The sequence below is a fragment of the Mirounga angustirostris genome, unplaced genomic scaffold (assembly GCF_029215605.1).
Source record: "Mirounga angustirostris isolate CCGP_5_RB_7025 unplaced genomic scaffold, mMirAng1.0.hap1 SCAF_15, whole genome shotgun sequence".
Classification (NCBI taxonomy): domain Eukaryota; kingdom Metazoa; phylum Chordata; class Mammalia; order Carnivora; family Phocidae; genus Mirounga; species Mirounga angustirostris.
In genome coordinates this window covers 59,080,002-59,092,614 of record NW_026991723.1, presented here as the reverse complement: position 1 = coordinate 59,092,614, position 12,613 = coordinate 59,080,002, and the positions used below count along the sequence as shown (strand labels likewise).

At 43.8% G+C, this 12,613-nt stretch overlaps 1 protein-coding gene across 6 annotated transcripts in view; it reads right to left on the bottom strand.

The window, feature by feature from the left end:
- Positions 1-2,307, bottom strand: part of MELK (maternal embryonic leucine zipper kinase) — an 87,410-nt gene extending 85,103 nt beyond the window's left edge. For 3 of the 6 annotated variants that reach the window (XM_045882699.3, XM_064578965.1, XM_064578964.1), the window contains exon 1: positions 2,173-2,307. The gene's annotated coding sequence lies outside the window, so the exon portion shown is untranslated. Of the gene's footprint in view, positions 1-1,994; positions 2,115-2,172 lie in introns of those variants that run through there. The other 3 variants (XM_064578966.1, XM_064578963.1, XM_064578962.1) reach the window with 3 other exon arrangements.
- Positions 2,308-12,613: the final 10,306 nt, after the last annotated feature.

Here is a 12,613-nt window from a genome sequence, read left to right as displayed (position 1 = left end):
GTAAAATCTCTTTTTAAAAAGGTGGGGGGCACTTGGGTGACTCAGTTAAGCAGCCAACTCTTGGTTTCAGATCAGGTCATGATTTCAGGGCCATGGGATCTAGCCCCACATCTGGCTCCGTGCTGGGCGTGGAGCCTGCTTAGGATTCTCTCTCTCCCCTCTGCTCCTCCCCACTACTCCCATACACTCTCTCTCTAAAAGAAAGGAAAAAAAGAAAAAGAAATCTTTGGGATCCTGATGAGGAAGAGAAAGAGTAGGAGATTAGAAATGGGGGAATGTCAGGCTATAAATCTGTTCAAAGCCCAACTAAGGCAGTATTGGGGTATTCAGAACACAGGGGCTAAAAAGGAAACACAAAAAGACATTTCAAAGCTTAAGAACCATGAGATGGAAATGGACAAAGGCCTCACAAAATGTAAGACTCCTAACTGCCAACTGCACGTGCCTAAATTCCATACAAAGGGCTGGGCTTTGTTGCCATACTCAAAAGGAGACAACCATTTGTATGACATTGGAATTCACTTCCCCAGATGAGAGATATAAGAATTCACAATTAACTTGATAGATTTCTCCCAAATGAGTTTTGAACTTCCAGGTCATGGCCTCAAGTCAACTAGCAGAGGTCAACTTGTGCCAGTGTAAGACAAAGCCAAGCACCTTCTCTTTCTCTTTCTTCCTTTTTCTTTATCTACCACCTGCCCCCTCAAATTATACCATGTTTTTGGATGGGTAATACAAATGTGGGCCTCAATTATACCTACTGAATCCAGGGAACGTCATTTTTGCTACTGTAGAAGGAAACTGGTGTTTGCATTGCAAACTGCTATAATGGCAGCAGAGTTTACTTGGTTTTTAAATTTTGTAGAACTGGTCTAAATATTCTTAAGTGCCCTGTTTATCCTCTAGAGTTTAGAAATATAGAGTATAGGAAGGATGGGACTGGAGTAACCCAACTTTGTAGCTGCTTAAAGGAGGTATATGATCAATGTGGAAGGCAGCCTCTCAACTGTGGATAATGAACAAGAAAACTAGACCCCAATCAGATACCTGAATGTCCTTTTCAGTGTGACTAAACAGAATTGTGGGCATGTACATTTGGGATCTTGAATTTCTGAGGCAACAAGGAAGTGCTTAATGGAAGATTTATCATTAAATTTTATAGAAGAGCAACAAATTGGGGGCAATTTCTTACTAATGGTACTAGCTGGGCTATGCTATTACCTGCTGGGTAATACATTTACCTCACCTATGAGCTTGGTTAAGATACTGACGTCCAGGATATTTCAAATAAGTAGAATACAGAATAGCTTATAAGGTGGCCTTGTAATTGATACATTTAATTAACAGCCTCTCCTGCTCCTTTGCAGAGGATGCTGGGAGAACCAACGAAGAGGCATTCATTCCTAAAGGCGTTAAGAGACTCATCTGCCCATCTGGTTGGTCCACAGTAGATACATAAGAAAGTCAGATCCGCTGGTGAAAGAAGCCCATGATGGTGCAGTAGAGGAGTTTCCGATTTCTCCCAAACAACATAGTAAACAGAAACCATATTATGAACAAAAAAGTTAAGGAACACTGGCTTCTAAGCAAAACTCCAGGTACCTCTGAAACCCGCCGCCACTTTCCCCCATTCCACTACCAAAGAGAAATACCAAAGGTGAGGCTCAAGAACAATTACTCAGGCTAGCTGCTACAAGTCTGATCGCTTTCTTGGGATGCTCTCCTTTGGGAGTTTCTCCTTTTCCCACCAGTTTCTTGGTGGTGCTGCTTCTTCCACTGCTTTGGCAGGCTGGGTATATCCCTTTTAGTGTGAGCCTCTTAAGCCACTACTTTAGGAAGGTGAAGGAAGAGGAAGGATTTGGACTCTGAAAAGGGAGTGGTTAACACATAACGTGCAATGGGAATTCACACCTCTCGCAGCCTACTTAGTGGCAAACGCTTTGCCTGCCCCTCACAATAACCCTGAGGTAGGTACGATCATTATCCTCACTTACAGAGGAGAAAACCGGAGGTCGGAAAGCCTGACTATGTCATCCGAGAAGTGGGCTCACAAGGTGGGGCTCCGGGTAAATTCTCCAGTCTCCTGCGAGCCAGGAGCAAGCTGGGCTCACGCCGCCGGTGCCCCGCGCGGCGCACAGCCCGGACCCCGGTGCTACGGGGGGAGACACTAACCTGAGGGGCGGAGGGCCGGGCGGGGCGGGGCCGGGTAGAAGCACACTGGAGCCGGCCAGCCGTCCCGAGCGAAGCAGCGAGTGTCCAAAGCCCCGAGGAAGCTTTGGAATCGTCGGGTTCCGGCCGCTTCCGCCCGCCAAGGAAATCAAACCTCCCGGGCCGGAAGGGGCGGGGCGCTGCGGGGGCGCGCGCGGCGCCGGTCTGGGTGAGGCGGGGGCGCGCGGCTGCGTTCGGACCCGCTGCAGGAAGGGCTGGACAGGGAAGGGGGCCGCAGAGTGGTCCTGCGGCTGCCAGGGCCGGTGACGTAAGGCCTTAGTCTTCTGTCTGGGTATGCCTTCACCCGAGGGCATGTGAAGGTTCTCCAGGGGCCGTGGACGTACAAAGTTTCCACATAATTCAGCCTTCTTACGCCCCGCTTCCTAAAATTGATCTGCAGAGCAGTTGCTAATCTTCACGGTTCTCATTTTGTCCTCTCCTTGCCCAGTGGCCCTTCTCTCACCCATCAAATACAAGTATACCTCTCCTCTCGCCAAATCTTACTAAAATGTGCTGTCACCTGGAATAAAACCCCCAGGGGCCAAATTAATTGTCCATTAGGTAACTCAAGGTACCATAAACATCAACCCGGCCTCACAGTGGAAGTCTTTCTAATACAGTTCACTGTCTGATCATTATGTGATTTTCATCTCTGTATGAATTACAATTGTAACGGTAACTCTATCTGGAAGAAAAAATAAAAAATTATGGCCACAGGAAAGAAAACATTAAGTATAAATTTGCATATGTATTTTTAAAATAGACATTACTTTTTGGGGCACCTGGGTGTCTCAGTCAGTTCAATGTGGGAAACAAAGGCAGAAGAGAAATTATTAAATTTCCTTACTACCTACAGCCCATTGACAAGTCCTTGAAACAGGCAGAGTGACATTCCTCTAGGGACTCAACTGCCTCAATGTTAATATTTTGCTAAGGGCAAAAGGCAATCCTAGTCTGACCGCTTCCCCCCCCCCCCCCACTCATCTTGTAAATCTCCTTTAATGTATAAAACTTCCTTTGGAAACTTCCTTTATCTCTAAACCCCCCAAGACATGTGTTGGTAATCAACCCCCAAGCATATGGCCCACCGATATACATCTGAAGGGTCTCATGACTAAGGTTTTATTAGACAGCAATAAATGACAATAGCTAGCCCCCTCAAGGTCCTGGAAACCTTGCTTTCAAAATTCCTTAGAGACTTATGCTATCCCTAACCCCCTCCCAACTTGAGAGTATATAATGGGCCACTCCTCATGACCTCAGTGCAGCTCTTCCTGCCCACGGGTCCTGTCCCCAGGCTTTAATAAAACCACCTTTTTGCACCAAAGACGTCTAAAGAATTCTTTCTTGGCCGTTGGCTTCGAACCCTAATGTCATCTTTCCTACATCAAGTTAAGCAGCGGACTCTTGATTTCTGCTCAGCTCATGATCTCAGGGTTATGAGATGGAGCCCCCAGTCAGGCTCCACCTTGGGCTTCTCTCTCTCCCTCTGCCCCTCCCCCACCAGCTCACAGGCTCTCTCTCCCTCAAAAAATAAAATAAAAGAGACATTACTTTTTGTAGAGCAGTTTTAGGTTCACAGCAAATTTAATGGTAAGGTACAGACATATCCCCTAAAAATTCTGCCCCCACACATGCATAGCCACCCCCATTATCAATATGCCTCACCCAATCACCAAAGTGGTACATATGTTACAACTGATGAACCTACATTGACATATTATCACTCAAAGACCATAGTTCACATCAGGGTTCCCTCTTGGTGTGTACATTTTATGGGTTTAGACAAATGTATAATGACATGTATCCACTATTATAGTCCATACAGAGTAGTTTTGCTGCCCTAAAAATTCTCTGCTCTGCTCTACCTACCCATGAAGCAGTATAGTTATATATAATATATATATACACTTTTTTTTTACTGCAATGAAGTACAATAGGGTTATAGATAAAAGATTTTCAAGCAGAAAAAATTACATTAAGATAACATTCTGTGGAATGGAAATATGAATCAGGAGAAAAAAAAAGAGGAGAAATGAGCAAGTGTTAAAAAAAGAAGCTGTGTATTTTTGTTTGTGTATTTTTTTTTAAGATTTTATTTATTTAGGGCGCCTGGGTGGCTCAGTTGGTTAAGCGACTGCCTTCAGCTCAGGTCATGATCCTGGAGTCCCGGGATCGAGTCCCGCATCAGGCTCCCTGCTCGGCGGGGAGCCTGCTTCTCCCTCTGACCCTCCCCCCTCTCATGTGCTCTCTGTCTCTCTCATTCTCTCTGTCTCAAATAAATAAATAAAATCTTTAATAAAAAATTAAAAAATAAGGTTTTATTTATTTATTCATCAGAGAGAGAGCATAAGCAGAGGGAACGGCAGGCAGAGGGAGAAGCAGGCTCCCAGCTGAGCAAGAAGCCCAATGCAGGACTCGATCCCAGGACCCTGGAACCATGACCCAAGCCAAAGGCAGACACTTAACCTACTGAGCCACCCAGGTGCCCCTGTTTATGTATTTTTTTTTTTAATGGCTGATGGTGGATATCAAATCACCCAGTATTTCCAGTCCATTGGATAACTTTAAAGGAGTGATGTTACAGCTTTATTCTAAGATGTATACAATAATCCACTTTTTAAAGAAATATTTACAATAATCCAAAAATTATATTCTTTGACCATTCAGGATTATGTGAAAATTTAGATGTCTACTTTTTCAAAATTATTTTGAGTATACATATTTAAAAGAGTTTGAATTTAGGATAGTAATTATGCCACAAGGCAAAACAGTCCAGTGCAAGGAGGCAGGGCTCTGAGTTGTGAGGCCTGAAAGAAGTGCCGGATCCAAACCAAAAAATAATAATAATAAATAAAAATAAAAACTTCTCAGTTACAAGAAAGAAGAAGAAAAGAAGAAGAAGAAGAAGAAGAAGGAGAAGGAGAAGGAGAAGGAGAAGGAGAAGGAGAAGGAGAAGGAGAAGAAGGAGAAGAGCCTGATCCTCTGCAGGCCTATTTCTTCATATGGATAATAAGGAGATTGGCTTATGTTTGTGCTGCTCCCTGTTTCATGAGTCACTAACTGGGTGGGTCTGGCCATTTGGGATATAACATGTCTACCAAAAATTATACCATTAGCAGCAATAATAAGACCCACTATGACTTTTTGAGCAGTTAATATGCACTTATATGTATCATCTCTATAACCAAATGCCTGACCCTCTCACGTAGGGTAATGTGTGCTATTCATTCTTCCATCAGTCACCAGTGCCTACCCTATCCCAGACCCTGATCAGGGCAATGCCAGAGAAAGGAGAAAAAGAGAGATGGCTTCGGCCCAAGGAAGCTCACAGACAGAAGAGCCAGACTCAGATTCATAAACAACCAACTCTAATAAAGGGCCAAACAAAAGTACTAAATACAAGTGCACACAACCATGCTGATTAGAGCTCAAAGAGGAGAGCAATCATTTCTGACCAGGGGATTGAAGTATTTCATATTGGAGTTGGGCCTTGGGGGGAAAAAAAAAAGAAAAGAAAAGCATTCTGCAGACAGGGCAAGGTACATGTGCAGAAGCCCAGAGGCAAGAAAATATAAGTCTCTTCAGGGCAAGGCATGTTGGGTTAAGCCACAAGGAGACAGGGGGTGTGGCAAGAAAGGAAGAGCAGGTAAGTGGAGACCCACCTCCTCAGGCCTTGTGTGCCCGGCTAGAATTGGGTGGGGTGCTGACGAGGAGAGGGGGATGAGCAGATGTATCTTTCAGAGAAAGACCCACCCTGCCAGCATAGGAGTATCTGGGCTCGGCAAGGCAGGGTAAGAACTGTGCTTCTCTGGTGGTAGAATGGATGCTCGGATGTCAGCACTGTATGTGGCTAAGTCATCAGTGGAGACGGGAAGCAAAGTCTTCAGTCCATTCACAGCAATGCTGCTTCCCTTACTAAGCCCAGGTTATAAGCCATGTCTTGATTCCTATATACAATCCAAGAGAAATTGGGGAGCCATACAAAATTAAGTTTTTGGCCATAGTCCTGCTAGAAAAGGGGATAACTCTAAAAAAAAAAAAATCCTATTAAAAATACTTCACAGGCGCCTGGTAGCTCAGTCAGTTAAGTGTCGGGCTCTTGTTTCAGCTCAGGTCATGATCTCATGGGTCCTAAGATAAAGCCCCATGTCGGACTCTGTACCCAGCGTAGAGTCTGCTTGGGATTCTCAATCTCCCTCTCAAAATAAATAAATAAATCTTTATTTTTGTATTCTTTTTTAAAGATTTTATTTATTTATTTGACAGAGACAGACACAGCGAAAGAGGGAACACAAGCAGAGGGAGTGGGAGAGGGAGAAGCAGGTTTCCCGCGGAGCAAGGAGCCGGATGCGGGACTCGACCATGACCTGAGCCGAAGGCAGACGCTTAACGACTGAGCCACTCAGGTGCCCCAATAAATAAATCTTTAAAAAAATCCTTCAGAAATTTGAATTTGAAAACTACCTTGGAAATTTGTTAAATTTCCTAATTTTGATCATTGAACCTGTAGTTATGTAAGAGAGTGTCCTTGTTCTGCGGAAAACAGAGAGAGGGAGAGAGAATGATGATGATGACAGTGACAATGATGATAGGGCAAAATGTGGAATTAGTGAATCTGAGTAAAAGATATGTGAGAGTTCCTTGTTCTGTTCTATTCTTGCAACTTTCCAATAACTTTGAAATTGTATCAAAATAAAAAGTAAACAAAAAATGTCCGGAATACATTTCTTATTTTTTAAGATTTATTTACTTATTTTAGAGGGGGGTAGGGGCAGAGGGAGACAGAATCTCAAGCCGACTTGCACTAAGTGGGGAGCTCATCATGGGGCTCAATCTCATGACCCTGAGGTCAGGGCCCAAGGTGAAACCAAGAGTCAGACGCTTACTTGAGTGTGCCACCCAGGTGCCTCAGGAATACATTTCTTAATTCTGTTTACCCTTAGCACCTACCACAGAATCTTAACATCACTATAAATAAACAATGGTTTATCTCTTAAGTTTCCATTCTCTGCTAGACACTGTATTAGGGGCTGTAGATACATTATTTCTAATCCTGCAGAGCAGATATTCCTATTCCCATTTTATAGATGAGGAAACTGAAGCTCAAGAAGTTTAGTTACCCGGTAAGAAGCAGAGCCAGGGATCCGAAGCTCAGGCTTTTTCAGCTGTAGTTCTGTTAATGTTTGCTGAACTGAACATGAGAGAAGTTTGAACAATTGAAGTTTAAGGTACATACAAATTTAAGAGACTTTATGAATTAATAAGAATGATAATGAACACTCTGATCAAAAAGAGTACCCTCATCAATAGGCAAAGGCTAAATATTACGCATTAGAATACTATGCAACCCAATTTTTCAAACAAAGTAGATAAATATACTGCCATTAGGGTTTCGAAGTAAAAAAAATCAACATAGGGACATATTTATACTAAAAAATTATCCAGTATTTATCCAAAATTCAAATTTCACTGGGCATCTTATATTTTTAATTGCTGTAGCTGGCAAACTTAAATGCCATGGAAGGATGTCTGCTTTTTAGGTGAAAAAATAAGCTACTTATATAGATAAATAGTACAGCCCCATTTTTATTTAGAAAAATGTGTAAGTATAGGAAAATGTCTGGAAGGATATATTGTAGGATATAATGTATAAGTATAGGAAAATGTCTGGAAGAATATGTTGTAGTGTTAAAACTCCCTCTAGAAAATGGAATTAGGTTATGGAGAGGAGACTCTTAGTTTTTACTTTCTATGCTACTATATTGCATGGATTTTTAATTGAAATTTTTATTGAGATAATTATAGATTCACATGCAGTAGTAATAAGAGATAATGCAGAGAGATCCCTTATATGCTTTGTTCAGTTTCCCTCTAAATAAGGAAAAAACCTTTTTTTCCCCTCTTCTTTTTACTACTCACACTAAACACTCTGACACCAGCTTAATGTTCACAATTCAATTCAATTCTGACACTATCTACCTAGAGTTAGCATTAGACAACACATTAGACACACTAAGGGTTCGGTCCACAAAACTGCACCCACTTCAGATGCCCATCTGGAGTCCGGGCCTCCTGCGCTTCAGACCAACCAGCTATAAATCAGGGGTTCCCATGACCCCCTCCTTGGGTTTGATAATTTGTTAGAGTGGCACACAGAACTCAGGAAAACAGTTTACTTACTACATTACTGGTTTATTCTAAACGGATACAACTCAGGAACAACCAAACTGAAGAGATGCATAGGGCAAGGTATGTGGAAAGGGGCTCAGAGCTTCCATGCCCTCTCCAGGCGAGTCACCCTCCCAGCACTTTGATGTGTTCAGTGACCTGGAAGCTCTCTGAATGCTTGGCTTAGGGTTTTCTATGGGGGCTTCACTATGTGGGTATGATTGATTAAATCACCAGCCACTGATCATTAACTTCCAGCCTCTTGGCCCTCCCTGGAGGTTGGGGGATGGGGCTAAAAGTTCCAATTCTCTAATCACAATGTTGGTTCCTCTGGCAAAAACCAACCCCTCCATCCTTAGGGGCTTTCCAAGAGACTCCAGCCAATAGTCATCTCATTAACATATAGAAATACACTTATTGCTTCAGAGATTCCAAGGGTTTTAGGAGCTGTGTGTCAGGAAAGGGGGAGGGGGGAAGGCAGACAGCAAATATATATTTCTTATTATGCCATATCCCCAATGATAACATTTTGTAAAACAGATTCATCCAAGGTGTTGCATGTATCAATGGTGTATTCCTTTTTATTGCTGAATAGCATTCCATGGTGTGTGTGTGTGCATATATGTGTGTGTATATATACATTCACATGCTGAAAGACATCTGGGATGATTCTGGTTTGGAGCTATTACAAATAAAGCTGTTATGAACATTTGTGTGAGGGTTATTGCATGCATTTTTAAATGAATTTTTAGATCTAAAAATAATAGACTATATAAAAATGTTAAAACATCAACATGACAAAAAAAAACCCATGCAAATAAATTGAAAAGCCAGCCACAAACTGGGAAATATTTACAACTTATTCATAGACAAAATAAACTGGTAGCCAAGATTACCTCTGGGGGAACTGACTGGCTAGAGGAAAGAAGAGGAAAGAAAACTTCTTTTTCACCACTTTGGCTTTGTACTGATAAACTTCATTGGTGCATCAGGACCCACAGCAGGATGAGGTCCACGTCACAAATCTAAGCCTAAACTGGCCTGCACTTACAGGAAACACCTGTCATGGAAACCTATCTCCTACACCGACCCCAGTCCTCCAGTTCAGCTTTAGCTAGCTTACCTTACCCGAGAAAACGGGTCCTGTTAGCTCTATGAGGAAATCCCCAGCCTCCTAGCCAATCATGCCCTGTTTGGGCATTGCTGCTTCTAATGCTCTATAAAACTCCTTCTTACCCCAAATCCCATGGGAAGAGTGCTTCGCTGCTGGTGAGGCACAGTACTCCCCCCAATCCATGGATTGTTTTCCTTTGCACAAAGAACATCAAGCTTGTTACTAAACTGTCTTAGTTTTGTCATATGACAGTACCTTTTGAATTTTATACCAAACTTGTCTATTACCTTTTCAAAACTGAATTGCTTTTTAAAGTAATATGTGCATTTTAAAAATCTTTTGCAACAGACATAATTACTTCAAATAAAAAAAATTTACAAAATGATTTTCTGGATGAAACAAATAAGCTATATGCTGTGATTTCAGAACTACATAATCCTCTCCCAAGGGCCTGGGGACATGGGCAGGAGGTGTTTCCCTGATGAAATTAGTGCGAATGCACAAAAATATAAGAATCTTGCCCACCCAAGGAGCTAATGTGCATGTTGCTCGGAAATAAAGATGTTTTCTGCAAGTCTTTACTGCGAGGGCAGAAACAATAATCCAGGAAACTAAACTGTAGGTGACAGAAGTGGGGAAGGAAAGGGACCTACATGGAGCAAAGAGAAAAAAAGGTCACCTTTTAAGAAATGGACTCTGTAGGGGAGCCTGGCTGGTTCAGTCCGTGGAGTATGCCACTTGTGATCATAGGGTCATGAGTTGGAGCCCCATGTTGGGTGTAGAGATTTAAAAAGAGAGAGAGAGGGCGCCTGGGTGGCTCAGTCGTTAAGCGTCTGCCTTCGGCTCAGGTCATGATCTCAGGGTCCTGGGATCGAGTCCCGCATCGGGCTCCCTCCTCCTTGGGAGCCTGCTTCTCCCTCTGCCTCTCTCTCTCTGTCTCTAATGAATAAATAAATAAAATCTAAAAAAAATTTTTTTAAAAAGAGAGAGAGAAGTGGACACTGTATTCAGTCCCTATAGATGGATTTGTCACCAGGGGAGAGACTGGGCAGGGCAGCAGGGAGAATTCTCCAAGTCTGAGCCCTTTCAGAGCTAGCAGGAGGGGACTGAGCCACAGCAGCATCCAGGCACCCTGCCTCACTGGAAGCTTGCATCCTCTAAGCAGCCTTCTGGGAGCGGAGGGTGGCCAGTTCCCGAAGATTTGTTGTCCTCATGTGAATGAATCCACAAGTTCTGGCTTTTCCCTAGTAGTCTTCTGGGAGTTTAGTGACTGCGGTGAGCACCCCAAAACCGGGATCTTCTGAGTGTGTGAAGCCTGAGCTCTCGTTCCCAGGAGAATGCACCCTTGGCCTCTGTGATCATGCAGCCTTACGCACACACTTCCAGTAGTCCGCTGAACCCCAAGGCTCACAGCCAGCTGCTCAAATGTTGCTGGGAGACTCTGGAATACTGGAGGCCAGAGACCATGTCTGGGAGCCTGCTCCCAGCCTGGCACACAATAGGAATTCAATAAACTTTCTTTTTGAAATGTAAGATGCTTGTGTGTGTGTGTGTATCTGTGTGTCTGTGTGTGCAAGCTTAGCTTGATTTTGAGTTTGAATTCACATTCTGCCAAAGGAGCAGAAACTTAGTCTCAGGCTTTTGGAGTCCACCCCACAATTTCTCTTCCATCTCATTAAGATGATGGAGGTGAGCACCTGACCCTTCCTTGGTCATCAGCCCATGCCAGTGACCATCACCATTTCTCTCATTCCTGACAGCCAAGACCCTTCTGGCCTGGAAGCTCTCTTCCCTTTCCTGCCATCTGAGACTGTGGGAATCAGACTCCTTCTCTGGAGTAAAAGAATCCCCAAGCTTCAACTTTGCCTCATGAGGCTCTGTCAAGAAGGCAGGACTTGTCCCTCCACACACCACCAAGGTCTCTATCCCCATTACTTCCCCTTTGTCTTTTCTTTCTCCCAGCTGCAGGGAAACCTCTTCTTTGTTTGAGGGTGGGGTTTGGGAAGCCCTATTCTCTCTCAGAGAATTTATCTATTCTTGGAGTCTTCTCTATTTATGGAAGGGCATATATTTTTGGATACCAGAGCAAGAGAGACTCCTTTGATTTTCTTTCATCTCTATCACATCCCTTTCCTAGGGACATAGAAGACCAAAAAGGCAGCCCCTTGAATGGAGGAGGGGTAGGGCAGTAAATTGAGAGGAAGGTGATAAAGCACATGGTGAAAGGAATACCGTTAAACATCTCAAAAAATCAGGAAACAAACTGAGGGTTGCTGAAGTGGTGGGGGGTGGGAGGGATGGGGTGGCTGGGTGATAGACATTGGGGAGGGTATGTGCTATGGTGAGCGCTGTGAATTGTGTAAGACCGATGAATCACAGACCTGTACCCCTGAAGCAAATAATATATGATAATTTTTTTAAAATCTCAAAAAACTGTATTCCAGCACACACAACAGCTCACTACATTTTTAATGACACATGAGTGAATGAGTATTCACACCTGCCAAGGGAAAAGTTACCTTGCATTGTGTCCCGGCTTCAACCCAGGCGCCATACTGTGTGTGCCTGAGAGCCATGGCTATCAGAAGATGTCATCTGGAGGGTCATCTACAGTAACCGAGCCCACAGATCACCCTCCTTGGGTACAAATAAATCTTGAAACAGCTTTCATTCCCAGTTCAGAAGCTATGCATGCTGGCCAGGATTCCCAGAATCCCTGAAGCTGGGTTGGGGGATGGAAATCCCAACCTGTTCCCTCTGAGGGGAGTTTCCAAGTTAAGGAGAGCCAGCAGGTCCGAGATCAGAACGTTTTAGGTCAGAATACTGGGAACAGGTGGACTGCTGATCAGGCAGCTTTGGGCCTGGCTGCTCTGCCTCTGTTGTGCACTCAGTCCCCTTGCCTCCTGTGACAGCTGCTGGAGACCCCTCCTTGCTGTGAGGTCCTCATAGCAGAGCTTCCTTGGCTCTGCCTCCCCATGGCAGGGCCAGCAGAGGACTCTGTGTAGAACTGAACTGAAGGACAAACAGGAGGATTTAAGCTAAGAAATGGGCATGTCCACCATAAGAAGGCTCCCTGGCAGTTCTCTAAAATCTCCAACCCCATGGCCAAAGGTATCACCC